Here is a 22,885-nt window from a genome sequence, read left to right as displayed (position 1 = left end):
GTGGGGAAAAGCCAGTACTCAAAAGCCTCACCCCACTCCCAAGCAACCCACAGTCCTAACGGCTGGTCTCACTCCCACTGTGCTCCCCAACAACAGCATCGAGTCTATTTCCAGGCAGCTGGTGACCAGGGCCAAGAACTTGCCCTAGACCATGGGCCTCCCCATTGAGAAAGCAAGCAGACTCACAGTTTTTTGGCATCTCAGGGAGCCTGCAGGGGTGATCCAGTTCTTCAAAGGGTCTGTGGATTCTCTTGGCTTTCCTGGTATGTTTCTGTGGTAGTTCTTGGAGGAAAAGTTCACGATGTGAGTCTCCATACTGCTCCGTCCATCTGAGTGGGAGCTGCAAGCTAGTCTTGCTTCGTATTCATCATCTTAATCCCCCTGAGGAAAAATTTCTAAATTGGAATTGCTAAGTCAAAGGAGATGCACATTTTAGGTTTTGTAACAATTACCAAATTCCATTCTAAAGAGGGGACACAAATTTATATTCCCATTAATAACAAATGAAAAGAAAATGTCCATGCGTCAAACAACATGGTAACTGTTTTACTTATAATAATCTTTAGAGAAGGTATGATTATTATTCCTAATTTCAAACTGAGTTAACTGAGGCACTGCTTAACTGAAGTAGGTTAAGCAACTTGACAAAAGTCACACAGAATTAACTGAATAAACTGGGAGCTGGGGTCAACAGTCTAACCTCTTACCCCTTATGCTATACGGCCTCCCTGAATTTCAGTCCCAGCTCTCTCACTTAAAGCTGACAGCCTGGCCAAATTGTTTACCTCAGCTCTATAGTTTCTTTATATTTAAAAGAAGATAAAATGTATCTCAAAATATTAATATGAGGATAAAATGAGACAATGTCGAGAAAATTTCATGCAAGGGGGGTTAAACAAATGTAAATTTGCTTTTTTCCTATTGAGAAACATAAAGAAGAATAATCTATTTCCCTGGCAAATTTTTTTCAGTAGTTAGAAATTAAAGAAGCAAATGTGACCCATTTTAATGTTAAAATGAAAGCAATAAAGCCAATAGGAGCTGTGATGGAACTCACCTCCCCGTCTTTCTCATACAAAGTCTTTAATGCTGATGGGTTTGCTCTTGGCCTAGCTCCTTTGCACAGTATTGTTTGCAACCAGTCATTCTGCTTGGCTGATCCCTTAATGCCCAACCTTATTCCCTTTCTCTAAAAATTCTGTTTCTCTAGAAATGTGGATGGAATAAGGATTGCTAAAGCTATGTATTCTGGGAACACTGAACCACCTATTCCAAGACAGCCTTGAATGAACCTTCTCTTCAGTCTCCACAATCCAAGACTGCACAAGGAGGGTGACTCGTGCATTCTTTACTCCATATATGTCAGCTCCACAGTGTGCAGGATGTTCATGTACAACCTCACACTACTGGCCTGTCTCTTCCCATCTCTGAGTGGTCAGTATAGCTCAGTAATAGGTTCCAAATGGGAAGGGTGACATTTACTCATAGCTGAGCTCAGAAAATTTAGAACCACATAAAATGTCCAAATTTAAAACTCCCTGTTTTTACAATCGGGTTATAAAATAACAAACACCCTGACAATTATGCTAACTCTATCCTTCACTTTCACACGTGCCTGATCCATTACCCTATCTGTGAGTCCCGATGCTTTCCTCACCCCGGATACATCCATAGTATGCTCCCTGCCCCATTCCCTCTACAACAAGGGTGCTAACCAGAAATGGAGTGAGGCTCAGGTATTTATCCATTCATTTTTCTCCACAAATATTTTCTAAGGGCCATACACTATTCAAAGCACTGGAATGAATATGCCTGTCTTTCCTTCGTTTTTCCTTCCTTCTTTTCTTTTTCTTTCTTTCCCTTCCTTCCTTCCTGTCTTTCTTCTTTCCTTCCTTCCTTCCTTTTGTTTTCTTCCTTTCTCTCTCTCTTCAATTATTTTCCTTTCAGATTATGTAGTTATTTTTACTTGGAAAATTTAATATTGTGTCTCTTTTAGCTGGGTAAAATATGTCTAATTTCAAAGTAGCCAAGTCATAATGTCCTATAGCACCAAAAAGTGTTTCAGCTCCTAGATTTCCAAATAATGTAATTTAGAAAATAAAAATAATTGCAGATTCACACACAAAAAAATTTATTTATTTTTTATTCTTTTTTTTTTGAGATGGAGTCTGTCTCTGTCACCCAGGCTGGAGTGCAGTGGCGTGTTCTCAGCTCACCGCAACCTCCGCCTCCCGGGTTCAAGCAATTCTCCTGCCTCAGCCTCCCAAGTAGCACACAAACAAATTTTAAATGATCCTATGGACAAAAGGTTCTGTTCTTTCCATTGGTACTACCACTATTGCACATTTATGAAAGTAATTTAGAGACATGTACAAGGAAAATCTGTCTCTAAAAGGCTTCCAAATTTAGTAAATTGGGATATTTTACAATCACCTGTTTTAGTTTATGATAAATACAATTTACTTGTTCATTTTATGCACTCTGGTCAAATTAGAGCAGTTAGTTCATGCTTTAATGTATTAACACAACACAGCAAAAAGCATATAAAAATATAAAACACCCAAAACACATGTCTGAGTTCAAAGCCTATTAAGCATTCCTGTGCACCAGAAGTAGAAAAGAAATGCAGAACTGAGCATAGCTGAGGCCACAGCCATGCTGGGCTCTTGTCCTGAAGTAGGCAGTGACAGCTGAGAACCAGGGAAGGAGAATTGAAGGTGTTCCATGGAAATTAGCCTACTGGACCCAGATTTGAAAACAGAGGCTAGATGAGGCTCCTTCTGGTAAAAGGAGGTTAAAAATCTGCAGCCAACCATTCCCTGGGGCCATGGCTTTGCAGAGAACTTCAGAAACAAGAGAACTAACACACATTGCACTTGAGGAAGGGTGCTAAATGCACCTGGCCTGGGGCCTGATGTCATCTGCCTGCTGAGACCAAGGGCAGGTGTTCTGCAATGTCATACACCACTAGGTTTGGAGGTAGGATTCAGGAATTTGGGAGAAGGAAATGCAAAACTGCTAGATAGAGAAATTTGAAGAAAGAGAAAGAAGGGGAGCAATTTCATTCAACATGATGCTGCAAAACAGAATTTCAAAGTGGGAGAATTCTAATGCTGTGAAAGTAATCCTGCCAAAAATCAACAATTGGAACATAATTTCATTCCAGGTGAAATTTTATTAAACTGATCTAGCCAAAACTTAAGAATAAATATGCTTTGAATGCTTAAGGGGAAAAATGGAAAAAAACTATGCACTTTTTTTAAAAAAACATAAAATGTGAAAAGCAGACAGATATGAAACAAGCCAAATAAATTAAAAAGCAGAATGATTAGACTTCTTGGGAGTTAAAAATCTATTCATTGCAATAAAAAATTCAAAGATAGGGTAAACTTTGGAACAGAGGCAACAAAAGAAAAATAATAAACTGAAAAATATTACTGAGGGATTTACCCAGAAGACAGCATAGAGAATAAAATATGGAAGAATGCTAAGCAGAGAGATCACACAGGGTAGTATGCCTGGGAGAGTTCCAATTTACATCTGTTGTCCTGATATAATTATTAGTGGCACTTCTTTTAACTCCCAAATGCATCTTCCCTGAGAATCAGGGAAGGAGAAGTGAAGGTGCTCCATGGAAATTAGCAGACTGGAGCCAGGTTTGAAAACAGAGGCTAGGTGGGGCTCTGGTTATATAAACATAATTATATAAATATAATTTATTAGGCAATAGTTGTATGGTCACCTAAAACTATATAGGATAGTCTGAAGACAAATAGGACTGCCTATTTTTCTTTAAGGAAGGAAAAAGTAGAGAGAGTCACAAGAAAGTAATATTTGGAGAGAAAAGAGCTGTGAGTTTTCCAAAATTGAAGAAAAATATGTCCTCAAATTGAAAATGAACTATAAAAACCAAGAAGGATCTACAAAAATATGTTCATACCCAGACTTACCAAAGTAAAACTGGAATACATCAAGAATTAGGAGATGTTTTTACCAGCTACAAGGAGAAAAACAGGTTACCAACAAGAAATGGTAATTAAACAATAAATCAAGTGGGATTCTCATTAGCAACCATAGATGCCATGAAACAATAGAGAAATAAATTCAATATAATGAGGGGAAACTGGAAATTTAGAATATTATATCCAAATAACTTAGCAACACAAACAAGGTGCTGGAAAATAGATTCTCAATCTATAATATATTCCTGTTTAGGTTCTTGGGTTTCTGAGTAGGATAAAAATACTAGATAATTTCAGATATTTTTAAAATTATAGTTATAATTAATATGTAATTCGCAGCTTTGTATGTTAAAAGCTTAAAAATATTTTTATTGGAAATTAACAATTGAATATATCTATATATGGAAATGTAAAGGACCAAGACCAGAGAAGACAATTTTGAAGAAGGACAAAATCCCTCTAAGGGTTATCAAGATGTATTGTAAAGTGATGATATTTAAGACAGTTTTGCATTAGCATAAAAATAGACAAATAGAAATATGGAAAAGAATAGAAACATTTGTGACAATTTGTTTCATGATAAAGCATAATGCAAATGAAAAAAGAATGGTATTTTTAATAATGATTTTGGGTCAACTGGTTATCTATATGAGGAAAAAACACATTTTGACATCCTACCTCACATGACACACAAAAATCAATTCAGGGTTGGAGGTATATGCCTACCTGAAAAGTAACAATTAAACATCAAGAAGATAAGAGAGAATATCTTTATGACCTTAAGATGGGCAAATTTTTTTAAAGAAAAATAGTGATTAAAGGGACATAATTAAAATTAAGAACCTCTGTTCATCAAAAACCCCAGTAAAATAGTCATATGGTTTGGCTGTGTCCCCACCCAAATCTCATCTTTAATTGTAGATCCCATAATCTCCATGTATCATGGGAGAGACCCGGTAGGGAGTCATTGGATCATGGGGGTGGTTTCCTCCATGCTGTTCTTGTGATAGTGAGAGTTCTCGTGAGATCTGATGGTTTTATAAGTGTCTGGCATTTCCCCTGCTTGCACTCATTCTCTCTCCTGTCACCCTGTGAAGAGATGCCTTCTGCCATGATTGTAAGTTTCCTGAGTCCTCCCCAGCCATGCAGAACTGTGAATCAATTAAACCTCTTTTCTTTGTAAATTGCCCACTCTCATGTATTTCTTCACAGGAGCATGAGAATAGACTAACACAAATAGTGGAAGAGAAGACCACCAACTGGAAAAGATACTTTCAATATTTTTACCTGACAAAAGATTATTATCCAAAACATATTAAATGTTTCTGTGAAGCCATATAAAAGATAGACAATCCATTAAAAAATTGGAATAAACTTGGATATTGAACAGGTAATACATGAAATATAATACATAAATGGGTGATAGCCATATAAAGTGCTCAAAATCATTAGTAATGAATGAATTAAAAATTATGTGCATGCAGCTACACACTCATCAGAATAGGTAAAATCTAGAGAAACAGGTATTACCATATATTGAGGATATGCAGCAATTGGAGCTTTTATGCACTACACATGGGAATATAAATTGGTACAACCTCTTCAGAAAACTATTTGGCAGTAACTACTAAAGCTAAACATAAGCATAGCCTACAACCCAGTAATGCCAGTATTTCACTCCTAGGTATATACCCAACAGAGTTGTAAATGAAATGTCAATGAAAGGCAGGTACAAAGAATGAAATGAAATTAGAGAATGTTTAAAACAGCATTATTTGTAATCCCCAAACACTAGAAACAATCCAAATGTCCAGCAAGAGTAGAATGGATAAATAAATTGTGGTGCATTCGTTCAATGGGATACTTCATAATAATAAAAGTAAATTAATCATCAATATAATCAATAACATAGATGAGTCTAATAACATAAGAATGAGCAATAGCGGCCAGATGCAGAGTTCATGTCATATCCCATTTATAAAAAGTTCAAAACAGGCAAAGCTAATCTATGGTAAAGAAGACAGATATGGTTAACCTTAAGAAGAGAAGGGAGATACTGAGGGCGATTCAGGGTATTGGCAATGTTCTATGTCTTAATCTGGGTTATAGTCACACAGATGTATTTACTTTGCAAAAATTTATTAAAATCAACATTTCTGCATATAAGTATGCTCATCTGTATGTATTTGCTATCCATGAAATAGAAAAATAAGGCATAATCTTAGGGTTACCAATATAGAAATAGAAATAATCTTGATATTTTTCAAACCTCCAGAGGAATCAAAAGAAGGAGGAAGAATAGAATGATTTGGAGGAAGAGAAGGAGAAAGTAGAGGAGTTGAAAAAAAGGAAAAAAAAGAAAAATGCAGAATCCTCTGTCAATCCAACAGAACACAGCAAAAAAGCAAAGAAAGTGAAAGGTAAGTAGATAGCACAAAAGGAAATGGTACAAATAAGCCCAAAAGTGTAATGTATCAGAGTCAATGTGGATAAAATTCACCTATTAAAAGGCAGAGATGGGATAATAATAACATAAATCCTGCTGTATCCTGGTTAATAAAAGGCACACCTAACACCAAACCAAAAGGAAATTTTGAACATAAAGTTTTGAAAAACTAAGAGGTTTTTATTAAACCTCTTTTATTAAACCTATTTTATTATTTATAGTAAGATGATGTGTTAGTCCATTCTCATGCTACTAATAAAGACATACCCAAGATTGGGTAATTTATAAAGAAAAGAAGTTTAATTGACTCATAGTTTTGCATAGCTGGGGAAGGCTCAGGAAACTTACAATTATGGTGGGAGGGGAAGCAAAAACATCCTTCTTCACATGGCGGCAGCAGAAGGAAGCGCCCAGCAAAGAGGGAAAACCCCTTATAAAACCATCAGATCTCTTGAGAACTCACTCACTATCATGAGAACAGCAGCATGGGGGAAACCGCCCCATGATTCAATTACCTCCCACCAGGTCCCTCCCACAACAGGTGGGGATTATGGGAACTACAATCCAAGGTGAGATTTGGATGAGGACATAGCCAAACCATCTCAGGTGCATTATAAAATAATACAGAACAATCCCCAAGCCAATAAAATAATCTTTACCTTGTATGCACTTAAACATAACATCGCACTAGGCAGAGAAAACTGATAGGATTACAAAAACGGACAAATCCAGAACTATAGTAGGATACGTTAAACACTTCAATAAGAAAAAAGGTCAAAAATAAAAAAGAAAAAGAAGAAAAAACAGGTCAAATAGAAAAAGCTAGAAGAATACAGAATATTTGAAATACTTGGTTGTACCTAGCCCTAGCTTAGCTCTCTCCCTACTCCTGCCTATCTTCCAAGACATACACACCTAAACCCTCAGGCTACTTAGAAGTGAGTATAAATCAATTACAAGCTCTCAAGCTACATCTTGTAGAGAAATACCCTCACATTCAGTTAATATGGGAAGGGACCTAAGGGGAATTCACTCAATCTATACCAGAACAAAAAACAGAGTTCAGATGCAGAGCTCACTGAAAATATGAACAAGATGAAAAAAGGATGACATGAGAACTAGGTAAGCAGAACAAAAAATAAGAATGAAAGAAACTCTATAGCAACAAAGAACACAGAGAAATATTCATGCTATAGAAAATCTTATTAAGTACATGAAATGAATAAAATACAAGCTCAAATGTAAGATGATAACAATACAGAATGATGTAAAAATGGAAATTGAAAATATAAGGAAACAAATTGAAACTAAAATAACACCATTACAGAAATTATAAACAAATTACATGCAGAAAGAAATTTAATGGACATGGCTGAAAAATAAATTGCTCTACAAAGAAAAGGCTTGAGATAAGCACAGTAAAATCAACGGAAAAAGATGAACAGATTAGTAGAAATAGAGAGAAGATAATAGCTAAAGAGAAGTGACAAATATGCCATTATATAAAGATAATAGGTATCTCTGAATTGAAAAACCGGTAAATGACTCAGAAAAAGTATTCCAATAGAAAACAGAAAAATAATCCTGTAATGCAAGAATAAGACACTCTGCAACTCAAAAGTGCATATCATATTCCAAGACAAACATATTCAACCCTATTTTTCCTAAGTCATATTCTGTTGTTACTGAATTTAAGAATAAGAAAAAATTATTTAGCCATCCAGAGACAAATAATAAGCCTCTTATATTTGGCAGCAAAGCAGACTGGACTCAATCTCCTCTGGAGTAACATTCTGGGTTACAGGATGATAAAGCAATGTCTACCAAGTTGTAAAGGAAAAGAAATGTGATCCAAAAATATTGTATTCCACTAAGATTCCACTCAAGTATAAATACCACAAATAGATATTCTTAAATGTGAGAGAATATAGTCATGCATTGCTTAATGACAGGGATACATTCTGAGAAATGCATCCTTAGATTGATCTCTTTACTGTGGGAATAGTGTACTTACACAAACCTGATGGTATAACCTAATACACACCTAGGCCATATCATATAGCCTAGCTCCTAAGCTACAAACCTGTACAGCATGCTAATGAACCAAATACTGTAGGCAATTGTAACATAATGGTAAATATTTGCATATCTAAACCTATCTAAACTTAGGGGATAGTAAAAATACAGTATAAAAGGTTTTTTTTGTTTGTCTGTTTGTTTGTTTTTTAATGGTACTCTTGTATAGGACACTTAGTATGAATGGAGCTTGCAGGACTGAGGGTTGCTCCAGGTGAGCCAATGAGTGAGTGGTGAGTCAATGTGAAGGCCTAGGATATTACTGCACACTACCATAGACTTCATAAACACCGTAGAATTAGGCTCCAGTAAATTTATTTAAAACTTTTTTTCTTCAGTAATAAATTAATCTTAGTTTACTGTAACTTTTTTACTTTATAAACTAATAATATTTTTTACTTTGTAAACTTTTAAGTTGTTGACTCTTTTTTTTTTTTTTTTTTTTTTGAGTCGGAGTCTTGCTCTGTCGCGCAGGCTGGAGTGCAGTGGCGCCATCTCGGCTCACTGCAAGCTCCGCCTCCCAGGTTCACGCCATTCTCCTGCCTCAGTCCCCTGAGTAGCTGGGACTACAGGCTCCCGCCACCAGGCCCGGCTAATTTTTTTTTTTTTAGTAGAGACGGGGTTTCACCGTGTTAGCCAGGATGGTCTCTCTGACCTTGTGATCCGCCCGCCTTGGCCTCCCAAAGTGTTGGGATTACAGGCGTGAGCCACCGAGCCCAGCCTGTTGAGTCTTTTGAAATAACATCTAGCTTAAAACACAAATGTATTGTACAAAAATATTAGTACAAAATAGAATAAATAGTATAGTTAGTATAATATAGTACAGTAGCACAAAAACATTTCTTTCTTTATATCTTCATGCTATAAGCTTTTTAAATTTTTTAAGTGCTTTTGTTAAAAGCGAAGGCATACACATACCCATTAGCCCAGGCCTACACAGGGTCAGGATCATCAGTTTCACCGTCTTCTATCTTCACATTTTGTCCCACTGGAAGATCTTCAGGGGCAACAAAATGCATGGAGCTATATCAGGTGCAGTGGCTCATGCCTGTAATCTCAGCACTTTGGGAAGCTGAGGGGGAAGGATCACTTGGTATCAGGGGCTGGAGACCAGCCCGGGCAACATAGTGAGACCTCGCCTCTGCTAAAAATTAAAAAAAAAAAAACCACAAAAGAGTTAGCTGGGCATAGTGGCGTCCACCTGTAGTCCCAGCTACTTAGGGGGCTAAAGTGGGAGGATCGCTTGAGCCTGGAAAGTCAAGGCTGCGGCGAGACCTCATCCTGCCTCTGCACACCTGGGTGACAGAGCAAGACCTTGTCTCAAACCAAAACAAAAACACATGGAGGTGTTATTTCCTGTGATAACAGTGTCTTCTTCTGGAACATCTCCTGAAAACTTACCTGAGGTTCTTCTTGAGCAGGTGTCACTCTTTTCAGAAATATGTCTATAGTTGTTTGTTTGGTTTGTTTCCTTTTTCAGCATAGATTTGCTTGTAAGTAGATAATGCATCATGAGCATCTTCTCTATTGATGAAAATCTTTCGGTGTTGGGATCTGTTTATAACTGCATCATCACAAACATGTGAGTAATGCGTCGCACCACATTATGATGGCCATGAACTCACTAGGCCATAGGAATTTTCAGCTTCATTATAATCTTAAAGCACCACTGTCATATATGCAGTCCACTGTTGACTGATTGTTACGTGGCACATGGCTGTGCAAAGATGATAGCACACATTAGCTTTCTTGAGGCTCCAGGAACTGTCCAGCACAGTAAGTGAAAACTTTTTAAAAATCCTAAACATAATATTGAGAGATTTGCAAATATCAAGGTTAAAGAGAATATTCTGAAAGCTTCAGAGAGAAAAGACAGCAACACTGAAGTCATGCAAGGAGCATCAACTTCAAAAGTCTGGTGAAAACTGACTTTGAACTTAAACATCTTTACCCAGCCAAATCATTCATCAAGTATGATGATAGAATAAAAGTGTTTTCCAATCTCTAAAGACTCATAAAATGTATCTCCCCTGCATCCTTTATTATGAGGTTACTTATGGGTCAGAAAGAAACATTGAAAAAAGTAATTTAAAATGGGAAAGGCATGGGATGTAGGAAACAGCAAGTCTAACCTGGGACAAGAAGAAAGGGAAGATCCAAGCTGACTGCAGTGCAGCAAAATCAGTCCTAAAGTAGGGTCCGAAAATAAGTGTACATTTAAAAAAAGGTGTATGCTGGGGCAGAGTGGTATTTCATAAACTTGATAGTATCCTTAAAACAGCTATCATAAACCTAAGGATTGGCTAAAGAAAAAAAAAAGGCAAGTAGAAATTTGAGGGAAAGGAGCACTGTACACAAAAACTATATGTTATGTAATCACTGCTTGGCTCAGCAATGAACCACATTCACATAGTTGTGATAATATAAGCAATGCCTGCTGATTTTTCAACTTCTAACGTCTAAACAAAGTGAAAACATAGACAATCTAACTGTGGTTATATGATAAAAGGTAATTTTTTTCAGGCTTACCAATACAAAAGTGAAAACAAATCTTGCAAAGGTAAGGAAGAGAAAGCGGGGAGGGATTGAGGGCCTTCTTCACTTACAAGGTATGGGGTCAAGATAGGTTGTGTCTAACTAACAGAACAAGAAATCAGGGGAAAACGTATAGTCTTGCAGGTATGAAAGTAACCAAAAGAGGAATTAAAAGTAGTAAAACTTGCTGTGGGAAGAGGAAGAGAGGGGAGTCAAGTGAAGTATAAGTGAGCTAAAACCTCATTTACCATGGCAGGAAGTTGGTAGATAATGTTTAAAGTAGATAATCCAAACCCTCATGACTAATCAACTTAGAATTTTAAAAATGTAAAATAAAAGTTATCAAGGGTTTAAGATGACATACTCAGGAAGGGATGGGATGTGGTAACCGATTGTTGCTTTTTATAGCAAGCCCTTTAATGCTATTTATTCTTTATAAAATTTTCCCTATTTTGACAAAATTGAATATGTTATAACTATATATGCATGTATACACACACACATACATACACACACATTTCAAAGGAGTGGCTATTAGTAAAATATAATAATATTAAATAGTATCTCTTCTTATAAAACTATGTCTGCCATCTATCCACCTATCTAAGAAATGTATAAACAGTTTTTTACAACAATATTTAGCTAACATTTCCAAGTGGCAGGGTTTCGGGAGAATTTTGACATTGTTATTCTTACTTTTCTGTATTCCCTGAATAATTATTGTCTTTATATCACTTTTCTAATAATAGCATCTTTATTGTATACTCTCAATGCTGGGAGGGCAGGAGATATAAATAAACAAAAGTGGAAGCAGGGAGGAGGCCATGAAACTATTACAAAAGCCCATGTGAGAAAACATAGTGGTGTGGACTAAGAAGCTTACATTTGAAATGAAGAGAAACAGCCAGGTTCATGACACAATTTGGAGGGAGAAACAACGGTACTCTAGGCTTGAGTGTTGATGGTAGGAACAAGAGGAATCAAGACCATAGTTGCTCACCTGAGCTATCATGAGCATGGAGGCCATAGACAGAGAGAGAATTGAATGTTTTATTTCCAAGTTGAAAGTAGTTAAAGACAGGATTGAGAATTTGGCATTATATAGCCTAAATTTGAATATTTGAGAAACATACAAGTAATAGTCATGTAGTCATTTGCATATATGCAGTTATTTGCATATGCAGTCACGCTGAACATATATATTTGACATTTGTCAGCAAATAGAAAGGATATAAAGCTGAGAATGTATGAGAGCACCTAGAAGTGAGGACTGAGAAAAGGCAGAAGAGAACCTTGGACCAAGCACAGATGGCCTCCAACACTGATAGATCTGAGACAGAGAGGGAATCCTGGAAACGAAGTAAGAAGAGAGAGCAGGGATAATTTGGTAGGTAAAAATTCAGCAGGGTGTGGCTTCAGGGAAGCTGAGGGAGGAGGCTATTTCCAGGAGGAGGGAGCCTTGAAGTCCTTGAAGTAAGAGGGAAGGGGCTACAACCCCAAGCAGAATGATTAGCTCTTTATTGGATAAGGGACACTTTATACATCATAATAAAAGGGAAGAAGAAAAAAAGGGAAAGGGTTGCAGGTGTAGATATCTTTTGTAGCCTCAGTGGCGAAAAGATGGAGTCTGATGGCTTCCATTTTCTAGATGTAGCAGGAGATAAGATCATCTGCTGAGACTGAGGAGAGAAAAAAGGCAGAAAATTACGGCTGATGGAAAGATGACAGCATTAGGTGGAAGCCTCAAGTAATCTTAGGGCCATTAATACTCATTACCTAGTTACTTTAGTTATGGAATCAGTAATCTTAATCATATTTTCATTTTCAATAGCCTAGGTTTTGTTTAATCCATTTCCTGAATAAAGGAATACTAGTATTCAACAAACATACATAGAATCATAGAATGTTCGAATGTAAAGAAATCTTAGATATTGTATGCCCCAGTCTTCACTATACAAATGATAAAACTAAGGCTTAATTTAAGGAATTTTTCTAAAATTAAAGAACTAGTTGGTGACAGGTAGAAATAAAACATAAGCTTTTAGATTCTCAATCTATTGGTATGAAAGCTCAGACACACATTTACACAGACACACAGACACGCCGCTCTGCACAGAAAATCAAAAAGGTTACTAGACTCAACTAATGTCAACTAAAAAATTAGTCCTTGTCAGTTTCTTTGGGCAATAATACAAATATATATTGCAATATTGCATACAGTGAGCTTCTGAAGATGTGTAAAAATTTTAAATCACAGTAACTAACTGCTAAAGAAGAAATCTATATTGAATATGTTTTGAAAGACATCTTTTCACAGTCTATATTATCAAATAATTCATCTCATTTTATGTTGGTAGTTATTATTTCTTAGAGACATAGTTTATCACCTTCCATTATTCCAATAGCTTCCTAAGTTTCTCCACAAAAAAATCCCAAGAGGTAGGGAAAATTATTCCCTGCTTGTATTTTGTCATTTGATTAATATTTTCAGAATTGCATCCAAATGATTCTACTTGTTTTTCACACTCCAACAGGCAGCCACCTGCCACCACCTTCAAAAAGGAAATATCCTATCATATCTTCTACTCTACATAAATAACTTCTTCCCTAGGAGAAGGGAAAATGCAGAGTGGTATTTACCCTTATTTTTTTTTTCAAATATTCTGGTTGGATTTTGTAATGTTACGCTAATATCTTTTTGCCTTTGTGGATATTTATATATACTTCCCATTTTCCTTTCAGGTCATAATTCATCCCTTTCACCTAATATTCAGTATTTGGTTGAATATTAAACTTATTACATTTGAAAATGTTATTTGAAATATTTTTCTGTACAGTTATGAGGCATCCCAGTGATCATATAATTAAAAATTTCACAATATTCCATTAGGCTATATACCGACTACCACTGCACCCCAAAAAAGCTTGCTAATTTCATTCATTCCTACGTATCCATGTGGGCAAACTCAAATGAAGATGCACCAACAGAAGAGTAAAATATATTGCTTCCTCTTACTCCTACACAGATGTTCATGGCATGGATGAATGGAGAGGGCCACAAAGCATGGTCCCTGTATTTTTTGGCTCCTCCGCAAATACTAAAGACTTGGACAAGGACAGCTCTCCTATTGTAATCATGGCCAGAAATGGGTTTACTCTGAAACTAATGAAGAAGATTAATTCCTAGTAAAGTGTTCACATGTTCATACGCTTTTGTAAAATTTGCTAAAGTAAGATATTCTTATTGCAATTGGGTAATGCTATTGTCATCTTCTACCACGACTTCTCCTGCATCATACTCCTCCTCTTGGCAGAAGGTCCCAGAGCAGCCATGGAGAAGTGCTGGGTCCAGCATAATATACTTACATGGTTCACAGCCAACTCCATGTATAGTTAGATTGGTTGCCACCACATAGTTTGCTTCCAGAAAAACTTCTACCATCTCCTATGACTGTTCATCTTGCATATTACACAAAGGTGCCTACAATTCCTACTTTCAGAACATGTGAGCAGTGAAAGATAAATGAGGAATGAGGCTTGAAATATCTGGAAACATAATTTCATCTTCCAATAATCAGATATCTAAAATTGTGAGAGTTAGGCTTTTACTGATTCTCAATCAAAACAAAAGTTCTCTCCCACCAAAAAATGTACTCAATAATGGTCTAAAATCTCATAATTTGTATATGAAAGAAACATTAGAGATTTTTCCAAATTTGGCAACAATGCTTAAAATTTTAGGACATTACCCAAAACAAGTTATAAAGGCAGAAAGTTTCTAAGTAATTGCATTCTATAAAGTTCAATCAGACATGCTTGAGGAAAGACTAAATTACCTCACTACTGTCTTTATTACAAATATTACAAAAATTGATGTCTCATGAAAAGTTGATTGATAGATTACAGCCAAAAAATGAAAAGATGTATTAGGGAGTTAAGTAATTATATATATATATATATATATATATATATATATATATATACACACACACACACATATAATGTGTATTACATATTATATATGTGTATATATACAAATATACATATATATGTATGTAGATATACATATGTACTATATATACACATTATAATATAAACATTATATATAAATATATATAATTTTTCAGGATTCTTCTATTTGTGGTATTTGTTAGCTTTTAAAAGTTATACTTAGATGTGATTTCTTTCTCATTCTAAATAAACATTTATATTTGTACCTGACTTTCTTTTTATAAGTTTTGAATTATTTTTCTTGAAGTTGGTTATGAAAACAAACGAATAAATAAATAAATGTCAGACTCCCAAAAATCTGAGTCCCCTTGGTGACCATACAGCTCTGCTAGCCTGGACAGACATTCTAATTTGGAGGTAGGCAAAATACTGGACAAAATTAAATGGGAGAATTGAAGACTTTCTTCTCATCACCCACCATGCTTTGGGACTGTATGTTATTCACGACAATGGAAGCTCTTAGCTTTAACAGAGTAAAAATAATTGCTCTAAGATAATGATGCTTTGCATTTTGTTTAATTTCTCATAAGGAAGGTAATAAAAATTGATTCTCAGAAGATCAACATAGGAAAAAGTTTTGAAGTGTAGGTCTGTGTCCTGGTAGTTTTAGTGGCCAGGCTGGTGGTCACTAATTACAAAAGGATGACTCATTTCTTTTCCCCACACATAAATTTGTCTCTGGTCACAAATTGCATAGACTTAGATAGGTTTTGATACTCCAAGTCACATGTTTGCCATTTGGAGAAGTAATGAGCACATTTAAGGAAAACCTCTAAAGAAATAAGGCTAGGTGGCTGGGCGTGGTGGCTCACACCTGTAATCTCAACACTTTGGGAGGCTCAGGCAGGCAGATCACTTGAAGTCAGGAGTTTGAGACCAGCCTGGCCAACATGGTGAAGCCCCGTCTCTATTAAAAATACAAAAATTAGCCAGGCGTGGTGGCGCATGCCTGCAGTCCCAGCTACTCGGAGGCTGAGGCAGGAGAATCACTTGAACCCAAAAGCAGAGGTTTCAGTGAGCCGAGGTCACACCACTGTACTCCAGCCTGGGCGACGGAGCAAGACTCCATCAAAAAAAAAAGAAAGAAAGAAAAGAAAGAAAGAAGAAAGAAAGAAAGAAAGAAAGAAAGAAAGAAAGAAAGAAAGAAAGAAAGAAAGAAAGAAAGAAAGAGAGAAGGCTAGCAACACAAGCTATCCAGAGACCATAAATTGCCATGGAGCAGCTCATGATTTTCTGAAGTGCAAACTACTAACCTGGTCATCTTTAATTCACCTGATGGATGAGAAATAATGTGAGTCAGCGAGACAAGGATACTTAAATCAATGGCTGCCTTACAAGAAAAGAGTCGAAATACAGGTATTTTGTTTTAAGGCACACTGAAAAGAGCTTGATCCGCTCAAAATATTTTTCCAAAGTAAGAGTCATCTCTTTTTAAAAATTATCTTTTCCACAGTCTTCTTGACAATATTAATCCTTTTATTTAGGAAGCATGACACAAAGCCTCTGTGATTTTAGGGAAATTCTACCACACCGTTTTCCCTCCTTAGTTAGAATCACATGTTTAAACTTGAAGAGGCTATTGCTGTGGTTATAAACATTTCTACTCCTGTTATTTGATCAATCTGATTGCAATCTGCAAAGGAAAATTGCTATAAACTACTTGAATGTGAATGATGTACAATTGTCTTAAGATGCTCAATAGAGTAGAAACCACCTCAAGAAAAAAAATTTTTTGCAGTATGGTTTGTTTTTCCTCAACTTTTTATTTTTAAGAAGTCAAACCAACAAAAAAAAATGTCTAAAGCATAGTACAGTTTATATCTATATATTCTCCACCTAGATTCACCCGTTGTTAGCATTTTGCCTGTTTGTCATTTCCCTTTTACTTTCTACGTTTTGTTTTGCTTTTTCCTACAGAACCATTTGAATATAAGTTGCAGACATCATAATACTTCTGCACTGGGTACTTTAGTATGTGTCACCTAAAAACAAATACGTTTTTCTTCCTAACCACAACATCTCTCTAACCACAATACCATGAGATTATTACACACAAGGCAGTTCACATTGATGCCCTAATGCCATCAAATTAAAATCTATATTCAAATGTCTTCTGTTATTCTAATGTCTCTTATTCCTGTTTTATTTTTCCAGGATCTAATCAAGAGTCACTCCTTGCAGTAATGTTCACGTTTCCTTCGTCTCTTAAAAGATATCCCTCTAGGTATTTGTTTGCCTTTCTTGACATTGACTTTTCTTTTTAACCAATTAAGGCCAGTTGTCTTATTTAGTGCCCCCAAATTTCAACTGGACTGTTTTATCACGATTACATTCATGTTCACCATTTTTGGCAATACTACATAAGTATACTTCCCACTGCTTCTCATTCAGAGGTATAGGATGTCAGTTTGTCCCATTATTGATAATGCTAACACTGATCACTCATTTATGGTTGGTGTTTCCAAGATCTCAACATTGTAAAGGAATCTTTTACACTTTGAAATTAATGTCATCTGTGGGATAATACTTTGAGGGGACCATGTGAATATCTTATGCCCCAACAATTTCTCACTCAATGGTTTTACCGTCCATTGAGAATTTTTGCCTGAATAAATGATTATGGTGAGTGTTTGGAAAAGGGGTATTTCTAATTCTATTATTTCTATATTCATTAACTGGCATTCTTTTGTGAAGAAGTACTTTTCATATCCATCTGCCTTTTTAGTGAGTATCATTTTTGGACTTGTGGGTTCTTTTATTTACTAGGTTGTAATCCATTACCTATATTATTCTTTTTGATGTTCAAATTATCCCAAACATGGCAAGTGGGATTCCATTCAGACAGCTCTAGAGTCTTTTTATGTCCCCATGCTTCTGGCAAAAGATGTCCAAGCCTTACCTTGTACTTTCCTGATCCCTTCCTGGAACCAGCCATTTCTGAAAGAACTCTGATATTTTTTCTTTTTTAGTGGGGAACATATTTAGAAATACATATACGTCTGAAGTTCACACTGACAGCTACAATTCAAATCCAATACCTTCTTCCATTTCACATTAGTAACTCCTATGTCTTGCAGTGAAAACATTGGTTCCCAACAACATAAATATATTTCCTAATTTGTCTTTTCTACAGTACATACAAAATAGGTCCAGTATGATTACATCAATAGCCTTATCAACAACAAAACTTGGCCGAAAGCAATGGCTCATACCTGTAATCCCAGCACTCTGGGAGGCCAAGGTGGGCAGATTATGAGGTCAGGAGTTCAAGACCAGCCTGGCTAACATGGTGAAACCCTGTTTCTACTAAAAAGTAGAAACCCTGTTTCTACTACAAAAATTAGCTGGACGTGGTGGCAGGCGTCTGTAATCCCAGCTACTCTGGAGGCAGAGGCAGGAGAATTGCTCGAACTCAGGAGGCGGAGGTTGCAGTGAGCCGAGATGGCACCACAATACTACAGCCTGGATGACAGAGCAAGACTCTGTCTCGGGGGTGGTGGGGGGGAACCTCGCAATAAAATTCCAGATTTCTTTGCAGTTTTTCTCATACTTAGAAAAATACATTAATGATATACAGTCAGGGTACGACATTCAAATTATGCTTAAATAAACTTATTTTTTTGTGTGATTGTTATTAATTTTCTATACAAATGGGCTTATTCGTTTGCATTTATATCCAATTACAGGATTATCTTTTTGCATTATTTTTAATTTAATTTTGTTTCTGAATGTGCAAAGCATTTACAGCATTCAAAAGTAAAAACGATATAAAAAGTACATACCAAGGAGTCTCACTGCCAATGCTATCACTTCCACCCTGTTCCCACCCACTTTCTTTCTATGGTAAAAACATATTCATTTTTGGTTTATCCTTCCTGTATTGCTATTTTATAATACACACACACACACACACACACACACACACACACACACACACACACACATGCGTGCATGTGCCTATCTGTTACTTATATATCTTTCTACCTATCTAATGCATAAATATCATCTCATTTCCCTTTCTTACACAAAAGGTAGTATACTACATATACTTAGGTGATTTTTTTCCAAATTATTGTGTATCCTGGAAATCACTTCATATCAATTGAGGTCTTTCTTAATCTTTTTTATTTTTACTGTGACTAGTATTCCATGTGTGAATTCATCGTAATTTATTCTACCAGTTTCCTGTGATTGAACATTTGGGTTGTCGCCAATACTTTGCTGTTACAAATAATGTTTCAGTGAATAACCTTGTGCATATGTTGTTGGTTTTTTCCCTCACATTCGAGCAAGTGTATCTTCAGGTTAATTCCCACAAGTGGGAATTGCTGCTGTGCCAAGGATAAACACATGTGTAATTTTGTTAGATAAAGCCAACTTCCCTGCATAGAGACTGTAGCATTTTGCGTTCTCATCCACCATATTTGGGAACCTGTTTTTCATAGCCCTGTATACAAAATATGTTATCAAGCTTTTGAATTTTTTAATTCTAATAGGCAAGAAATGGTATCTCATTGAAGTTTCCATTTGTATTTATCTTATTATGAAAGAAGTTATAAAACTTGTTATATATTTGAGGGCCTTTTTTCTGTGAACTGGTTGTGTCCTTTGCTCATTTCTTAAATAGATTTTGAAAAATCTATTTAAGAAAATTTTGTATATTAGAGCTACAAGTCCTGTGTTTATCTATGATAAATGCAACATGGAATGATAGTGGAGATGGTGCATATCCTTTTTAGGGAAATTTTTCAGACAGATAAACATAGCCAATATTTTGTCCCCATCTACCATTTGTCATTTGACTTTGTTTATGGTGTTTTAAGTCATTCAGAAGTTGTTGGTTTTTTTTAATGTACTTGAGTGTATCAGTCTTTTATTGTATCTGGAACTTGAGTCATAACTTATCCATAGCTTACTAAAAACCTTCACCAGTTCTCTTCCAGTCCTTGTGTGGTATCTTAGTCAGTGTGTGCTGCTAGAACAAAATACCTGAGACTGGGTAATTTATAAAGAACAAAAAGTTTATTTCTTACAGTTCTGGAGGCTGAGAGTCCAAGATCAAGGTCCCAGCAGGCTTGGTGTCTGATAAGGGGCCCTATCTCTCCTTCCATGATGGCACTGTGTTGGTGCATCCTCCAAAGGGGAGATGTGCTGTATCCTCACATGGTGGAAGAAATGAAAGGGCAAGTAAGCCAAATGCTGTGCGAAGCCTCTTTTATAAAGCCTTAATCCCATTGTTAAAAGAAATGCCCTCATGGTCTAATATTCTCTTAAAGGCCTCACTTAATACTATCACATTGGCAACACCTGAGTTTTGGAAGTGACATATTCAAACCATAGCATATAGTTTCATATTTGACATTAGATGTCTGCCCCATTTAGAGTTTGCTCTGGTGTATGATGTAAAGGGTGATTTTTCAGTTGTTCTAACATAATTTATTAAAAAGCCTGTGTTTTTGAACAATGAGAACACATGGACACAGGGAGGAGAACATCACACGCCAGGGCCTGTTGGGGGGTCGGGGGCAAGGGGAGGGAGAGCATTAGAACAAATACCTAATGCATGCAGGGCTTAAAACCTAGATGATGGGTTGATAGGTGCAGCAAACCACTATGGCACATGTATACCTATGTAACAAACCTGCACGTTCTGCACATGTATCCTGGAACTTAAAGTAAAATAAAAACAAAAAAAGCCTGTGTTTGCTTAGTGATTTGAGACACCATCTTTATCATATATTACATTTTTATATGTGCTTGTTTCTCTTTCTGAAATTGCTATAATACTTTTTTTTTTTACTAATGTGTCTCTGTATGCACCTGTACCCTCTATTTTAAGTACAGAAGTTTGTTTAACTTTGGTAATTGGTAAAATGTTATTCAGAATAAATTTTCCTAGCTACTTTTTTGTTCATTTTACAATATGAACCTTAGAATCAACTTATATAGCTCTAGAAATAAAACTTGTTGGATTTTTGTTAGATCATATTTAATTTATATATTCACTTGGGGAGAATTAACTTTTTTATGTTGAGTCATTCTATGTAAGAATAAAGAATTTCAGCTGGGAACACTGGCTCGTGCCTGTAATCTCCAGGACTTTAGGAGAAAGTAGGAGGATTGCCTGAGTACAGGAGTTCAAGACCAGCCTGGGCAACAAAGTGAGACACTGTCTCTCAAAAAAAATTCAAAAAATTAGCCAGGCGGGGTTGCACGTGCCTGTGGTCACACATGCCTGTCGTCCCAACGGCGGCTCAGGCAAGAGAACTGTTTGAGCCCAGGAGTTTGAGGCTGCAGTGAGCCATGATCTTGCCACTGCCCTCCATCCTGGGTGACAGAGTGAGACATCATCTCAAAACACACACACACAAACACACACACACAAGAATTTCTTTTAATTAAAATCTGCTTTTGTCCCTTTTCAGGTGTATTTAAAGTTTCCCTTATAGATTTTTCACATTTCTTTTTAAGTTTATTCCTATTTTATATTTTTGTTGTTGTAAATGGGGTTTTTCTTCCATTATGTCTTCTAACTGGTTACTGTTTGTATATATGAGATTATTGATTTTCATATAATAAAATTGTATCCTTACCAAATTTATGTATATGTTCATTTTATTACCTACTATCTCAGGTTTCCCAAGAATATTATCTCATCAGTAGCAAATAGACATAGTTTTATTCCTTTATTTTTCCCCATTCTTGTGCCCCTATTTGTTTTGTCTTATCTGAATACAATGTCCAACACTCCCAATTCAACATGAAATAATAGTGGAGATAGTAAACATCCTTCTTGGGGCAATTTTTCAGACAGATAAATGTAGTAGTGTTTCATTTTCCATAGTATAGTAAGTGCAACCTGCTAGAGCAATAGACAACTGTCCCCAGGCAGAAAACCTGTTTTATTTGTGATACTCCAAAGGGTGCATTTCTGTAGAGTTAACTTTAAGATCCAATTTTCTTTTAATGCAGAAATCAAGGAAACTTTCTGATATTACCTCAAAAAAGTCTTGAATTATATGTATCAAATGGCTGTCTTCTCTCTGTGTTGATGCGGTGGTCTAATAAAAGCCACAGAAGTCCTGGAAATAGGAAGAGGATATGTCTTTGTGATATCAAGTCTCAGGGAAAAAGCCAGATTCCAGTCACTGGCAGGATAATGGAAAACTAAATTCATCTGTGTTTTTATGATTGTAAAAAACATGCATTAGGTATTTGTTCTAATGTAGTACTTTCTTAAATGTGTATGTGATTAGAAATTCTTTGGTGTAGAAAATCTTGAAAAAATTTTTAGTGACAGGGCAGCAGAGAATATAGTTATTATAGTATGTTCTGGCCAAATTCATGTAATAGCAAAACTGTCATCTCAATTTCAAGTTGCTTCTGCATACAAGTGAATTTAATAATAACATATGGGGGTCTTTTTAATCACAGATGCCCCAGGATAATTATTAAAAGATTTTTCTGAAAATTGTATTTAGTAAGACTTAATCCTTGGAAGTAGTTTGGGAAAAAAGTTATGCTACACTAAGGTAGCACATTATCTGAAGTAGTAACCAAATTTACAGTAAAAAAAATTATTGCTATAAGAAGATATCAATCCTTATACATATAAAGCAAGTCAGAGAAGCCTCACAATGTATCAATGTGAGGAGAAAAATGCTAACTAAAAAAAATTAGTGTTTTTCTTATGAACATACTTATATAAAAAAGTATTTTTTCCAAGCAAAGTGGCCAATAATAAACAAAATTCTGCATAAATCAAAGGTAGAAAAAAAAGTCCTTGAATAATAATGTTTTAATCAAAATTTCCTGAATTCCCCATTAACCTACTTATTTTGATGGCATATAAATG

The 22,885-nt window shown here is 35.8% G+C and overlaps 1 protein-coding gene across 1 annotated transcript in view; it reads left to right on the top strand.

The window, feature by feature from the left end:
• Positions 1-6,499, top strand: part of LOC117980615 (translation initiation factor IF-2) — a 190,878-nt gene extending 184,379 nt beyond the window's left edge. The window contains exons 7-8 of the mRNA XM_057302540.2: positions 1,211-5,352; positions 6,238-6,499. The gene's annotated coding sequence lies outside the window, so the exon portion shown is untranslated. The remainder of the gene's footprint in view (positions 1-1,210; positions 5,353-6,237) is intronic.
• Positions 6,500-22,885: the final 16,386 nt, after the last annotated feature.

The sequence above is a fragment of the Pan paniscus genome, chromosome 5 (genome assembly GCF_029289425.2).
Source record: "Pan paniscus chromosome 5, NHGRI_mPanPan1-v2.0_pri, whole genome shotgun sequence".
Taxonomy (NCBI): domain Eukaryota; kingdom Metazoa; phylum Chordata; class Mammalia; order Primates; family Hominidae; genus Pan; species Pan paniscus.
This window is presented reverse-complemented; position numbering and strand designations above follow the sequence as displayed.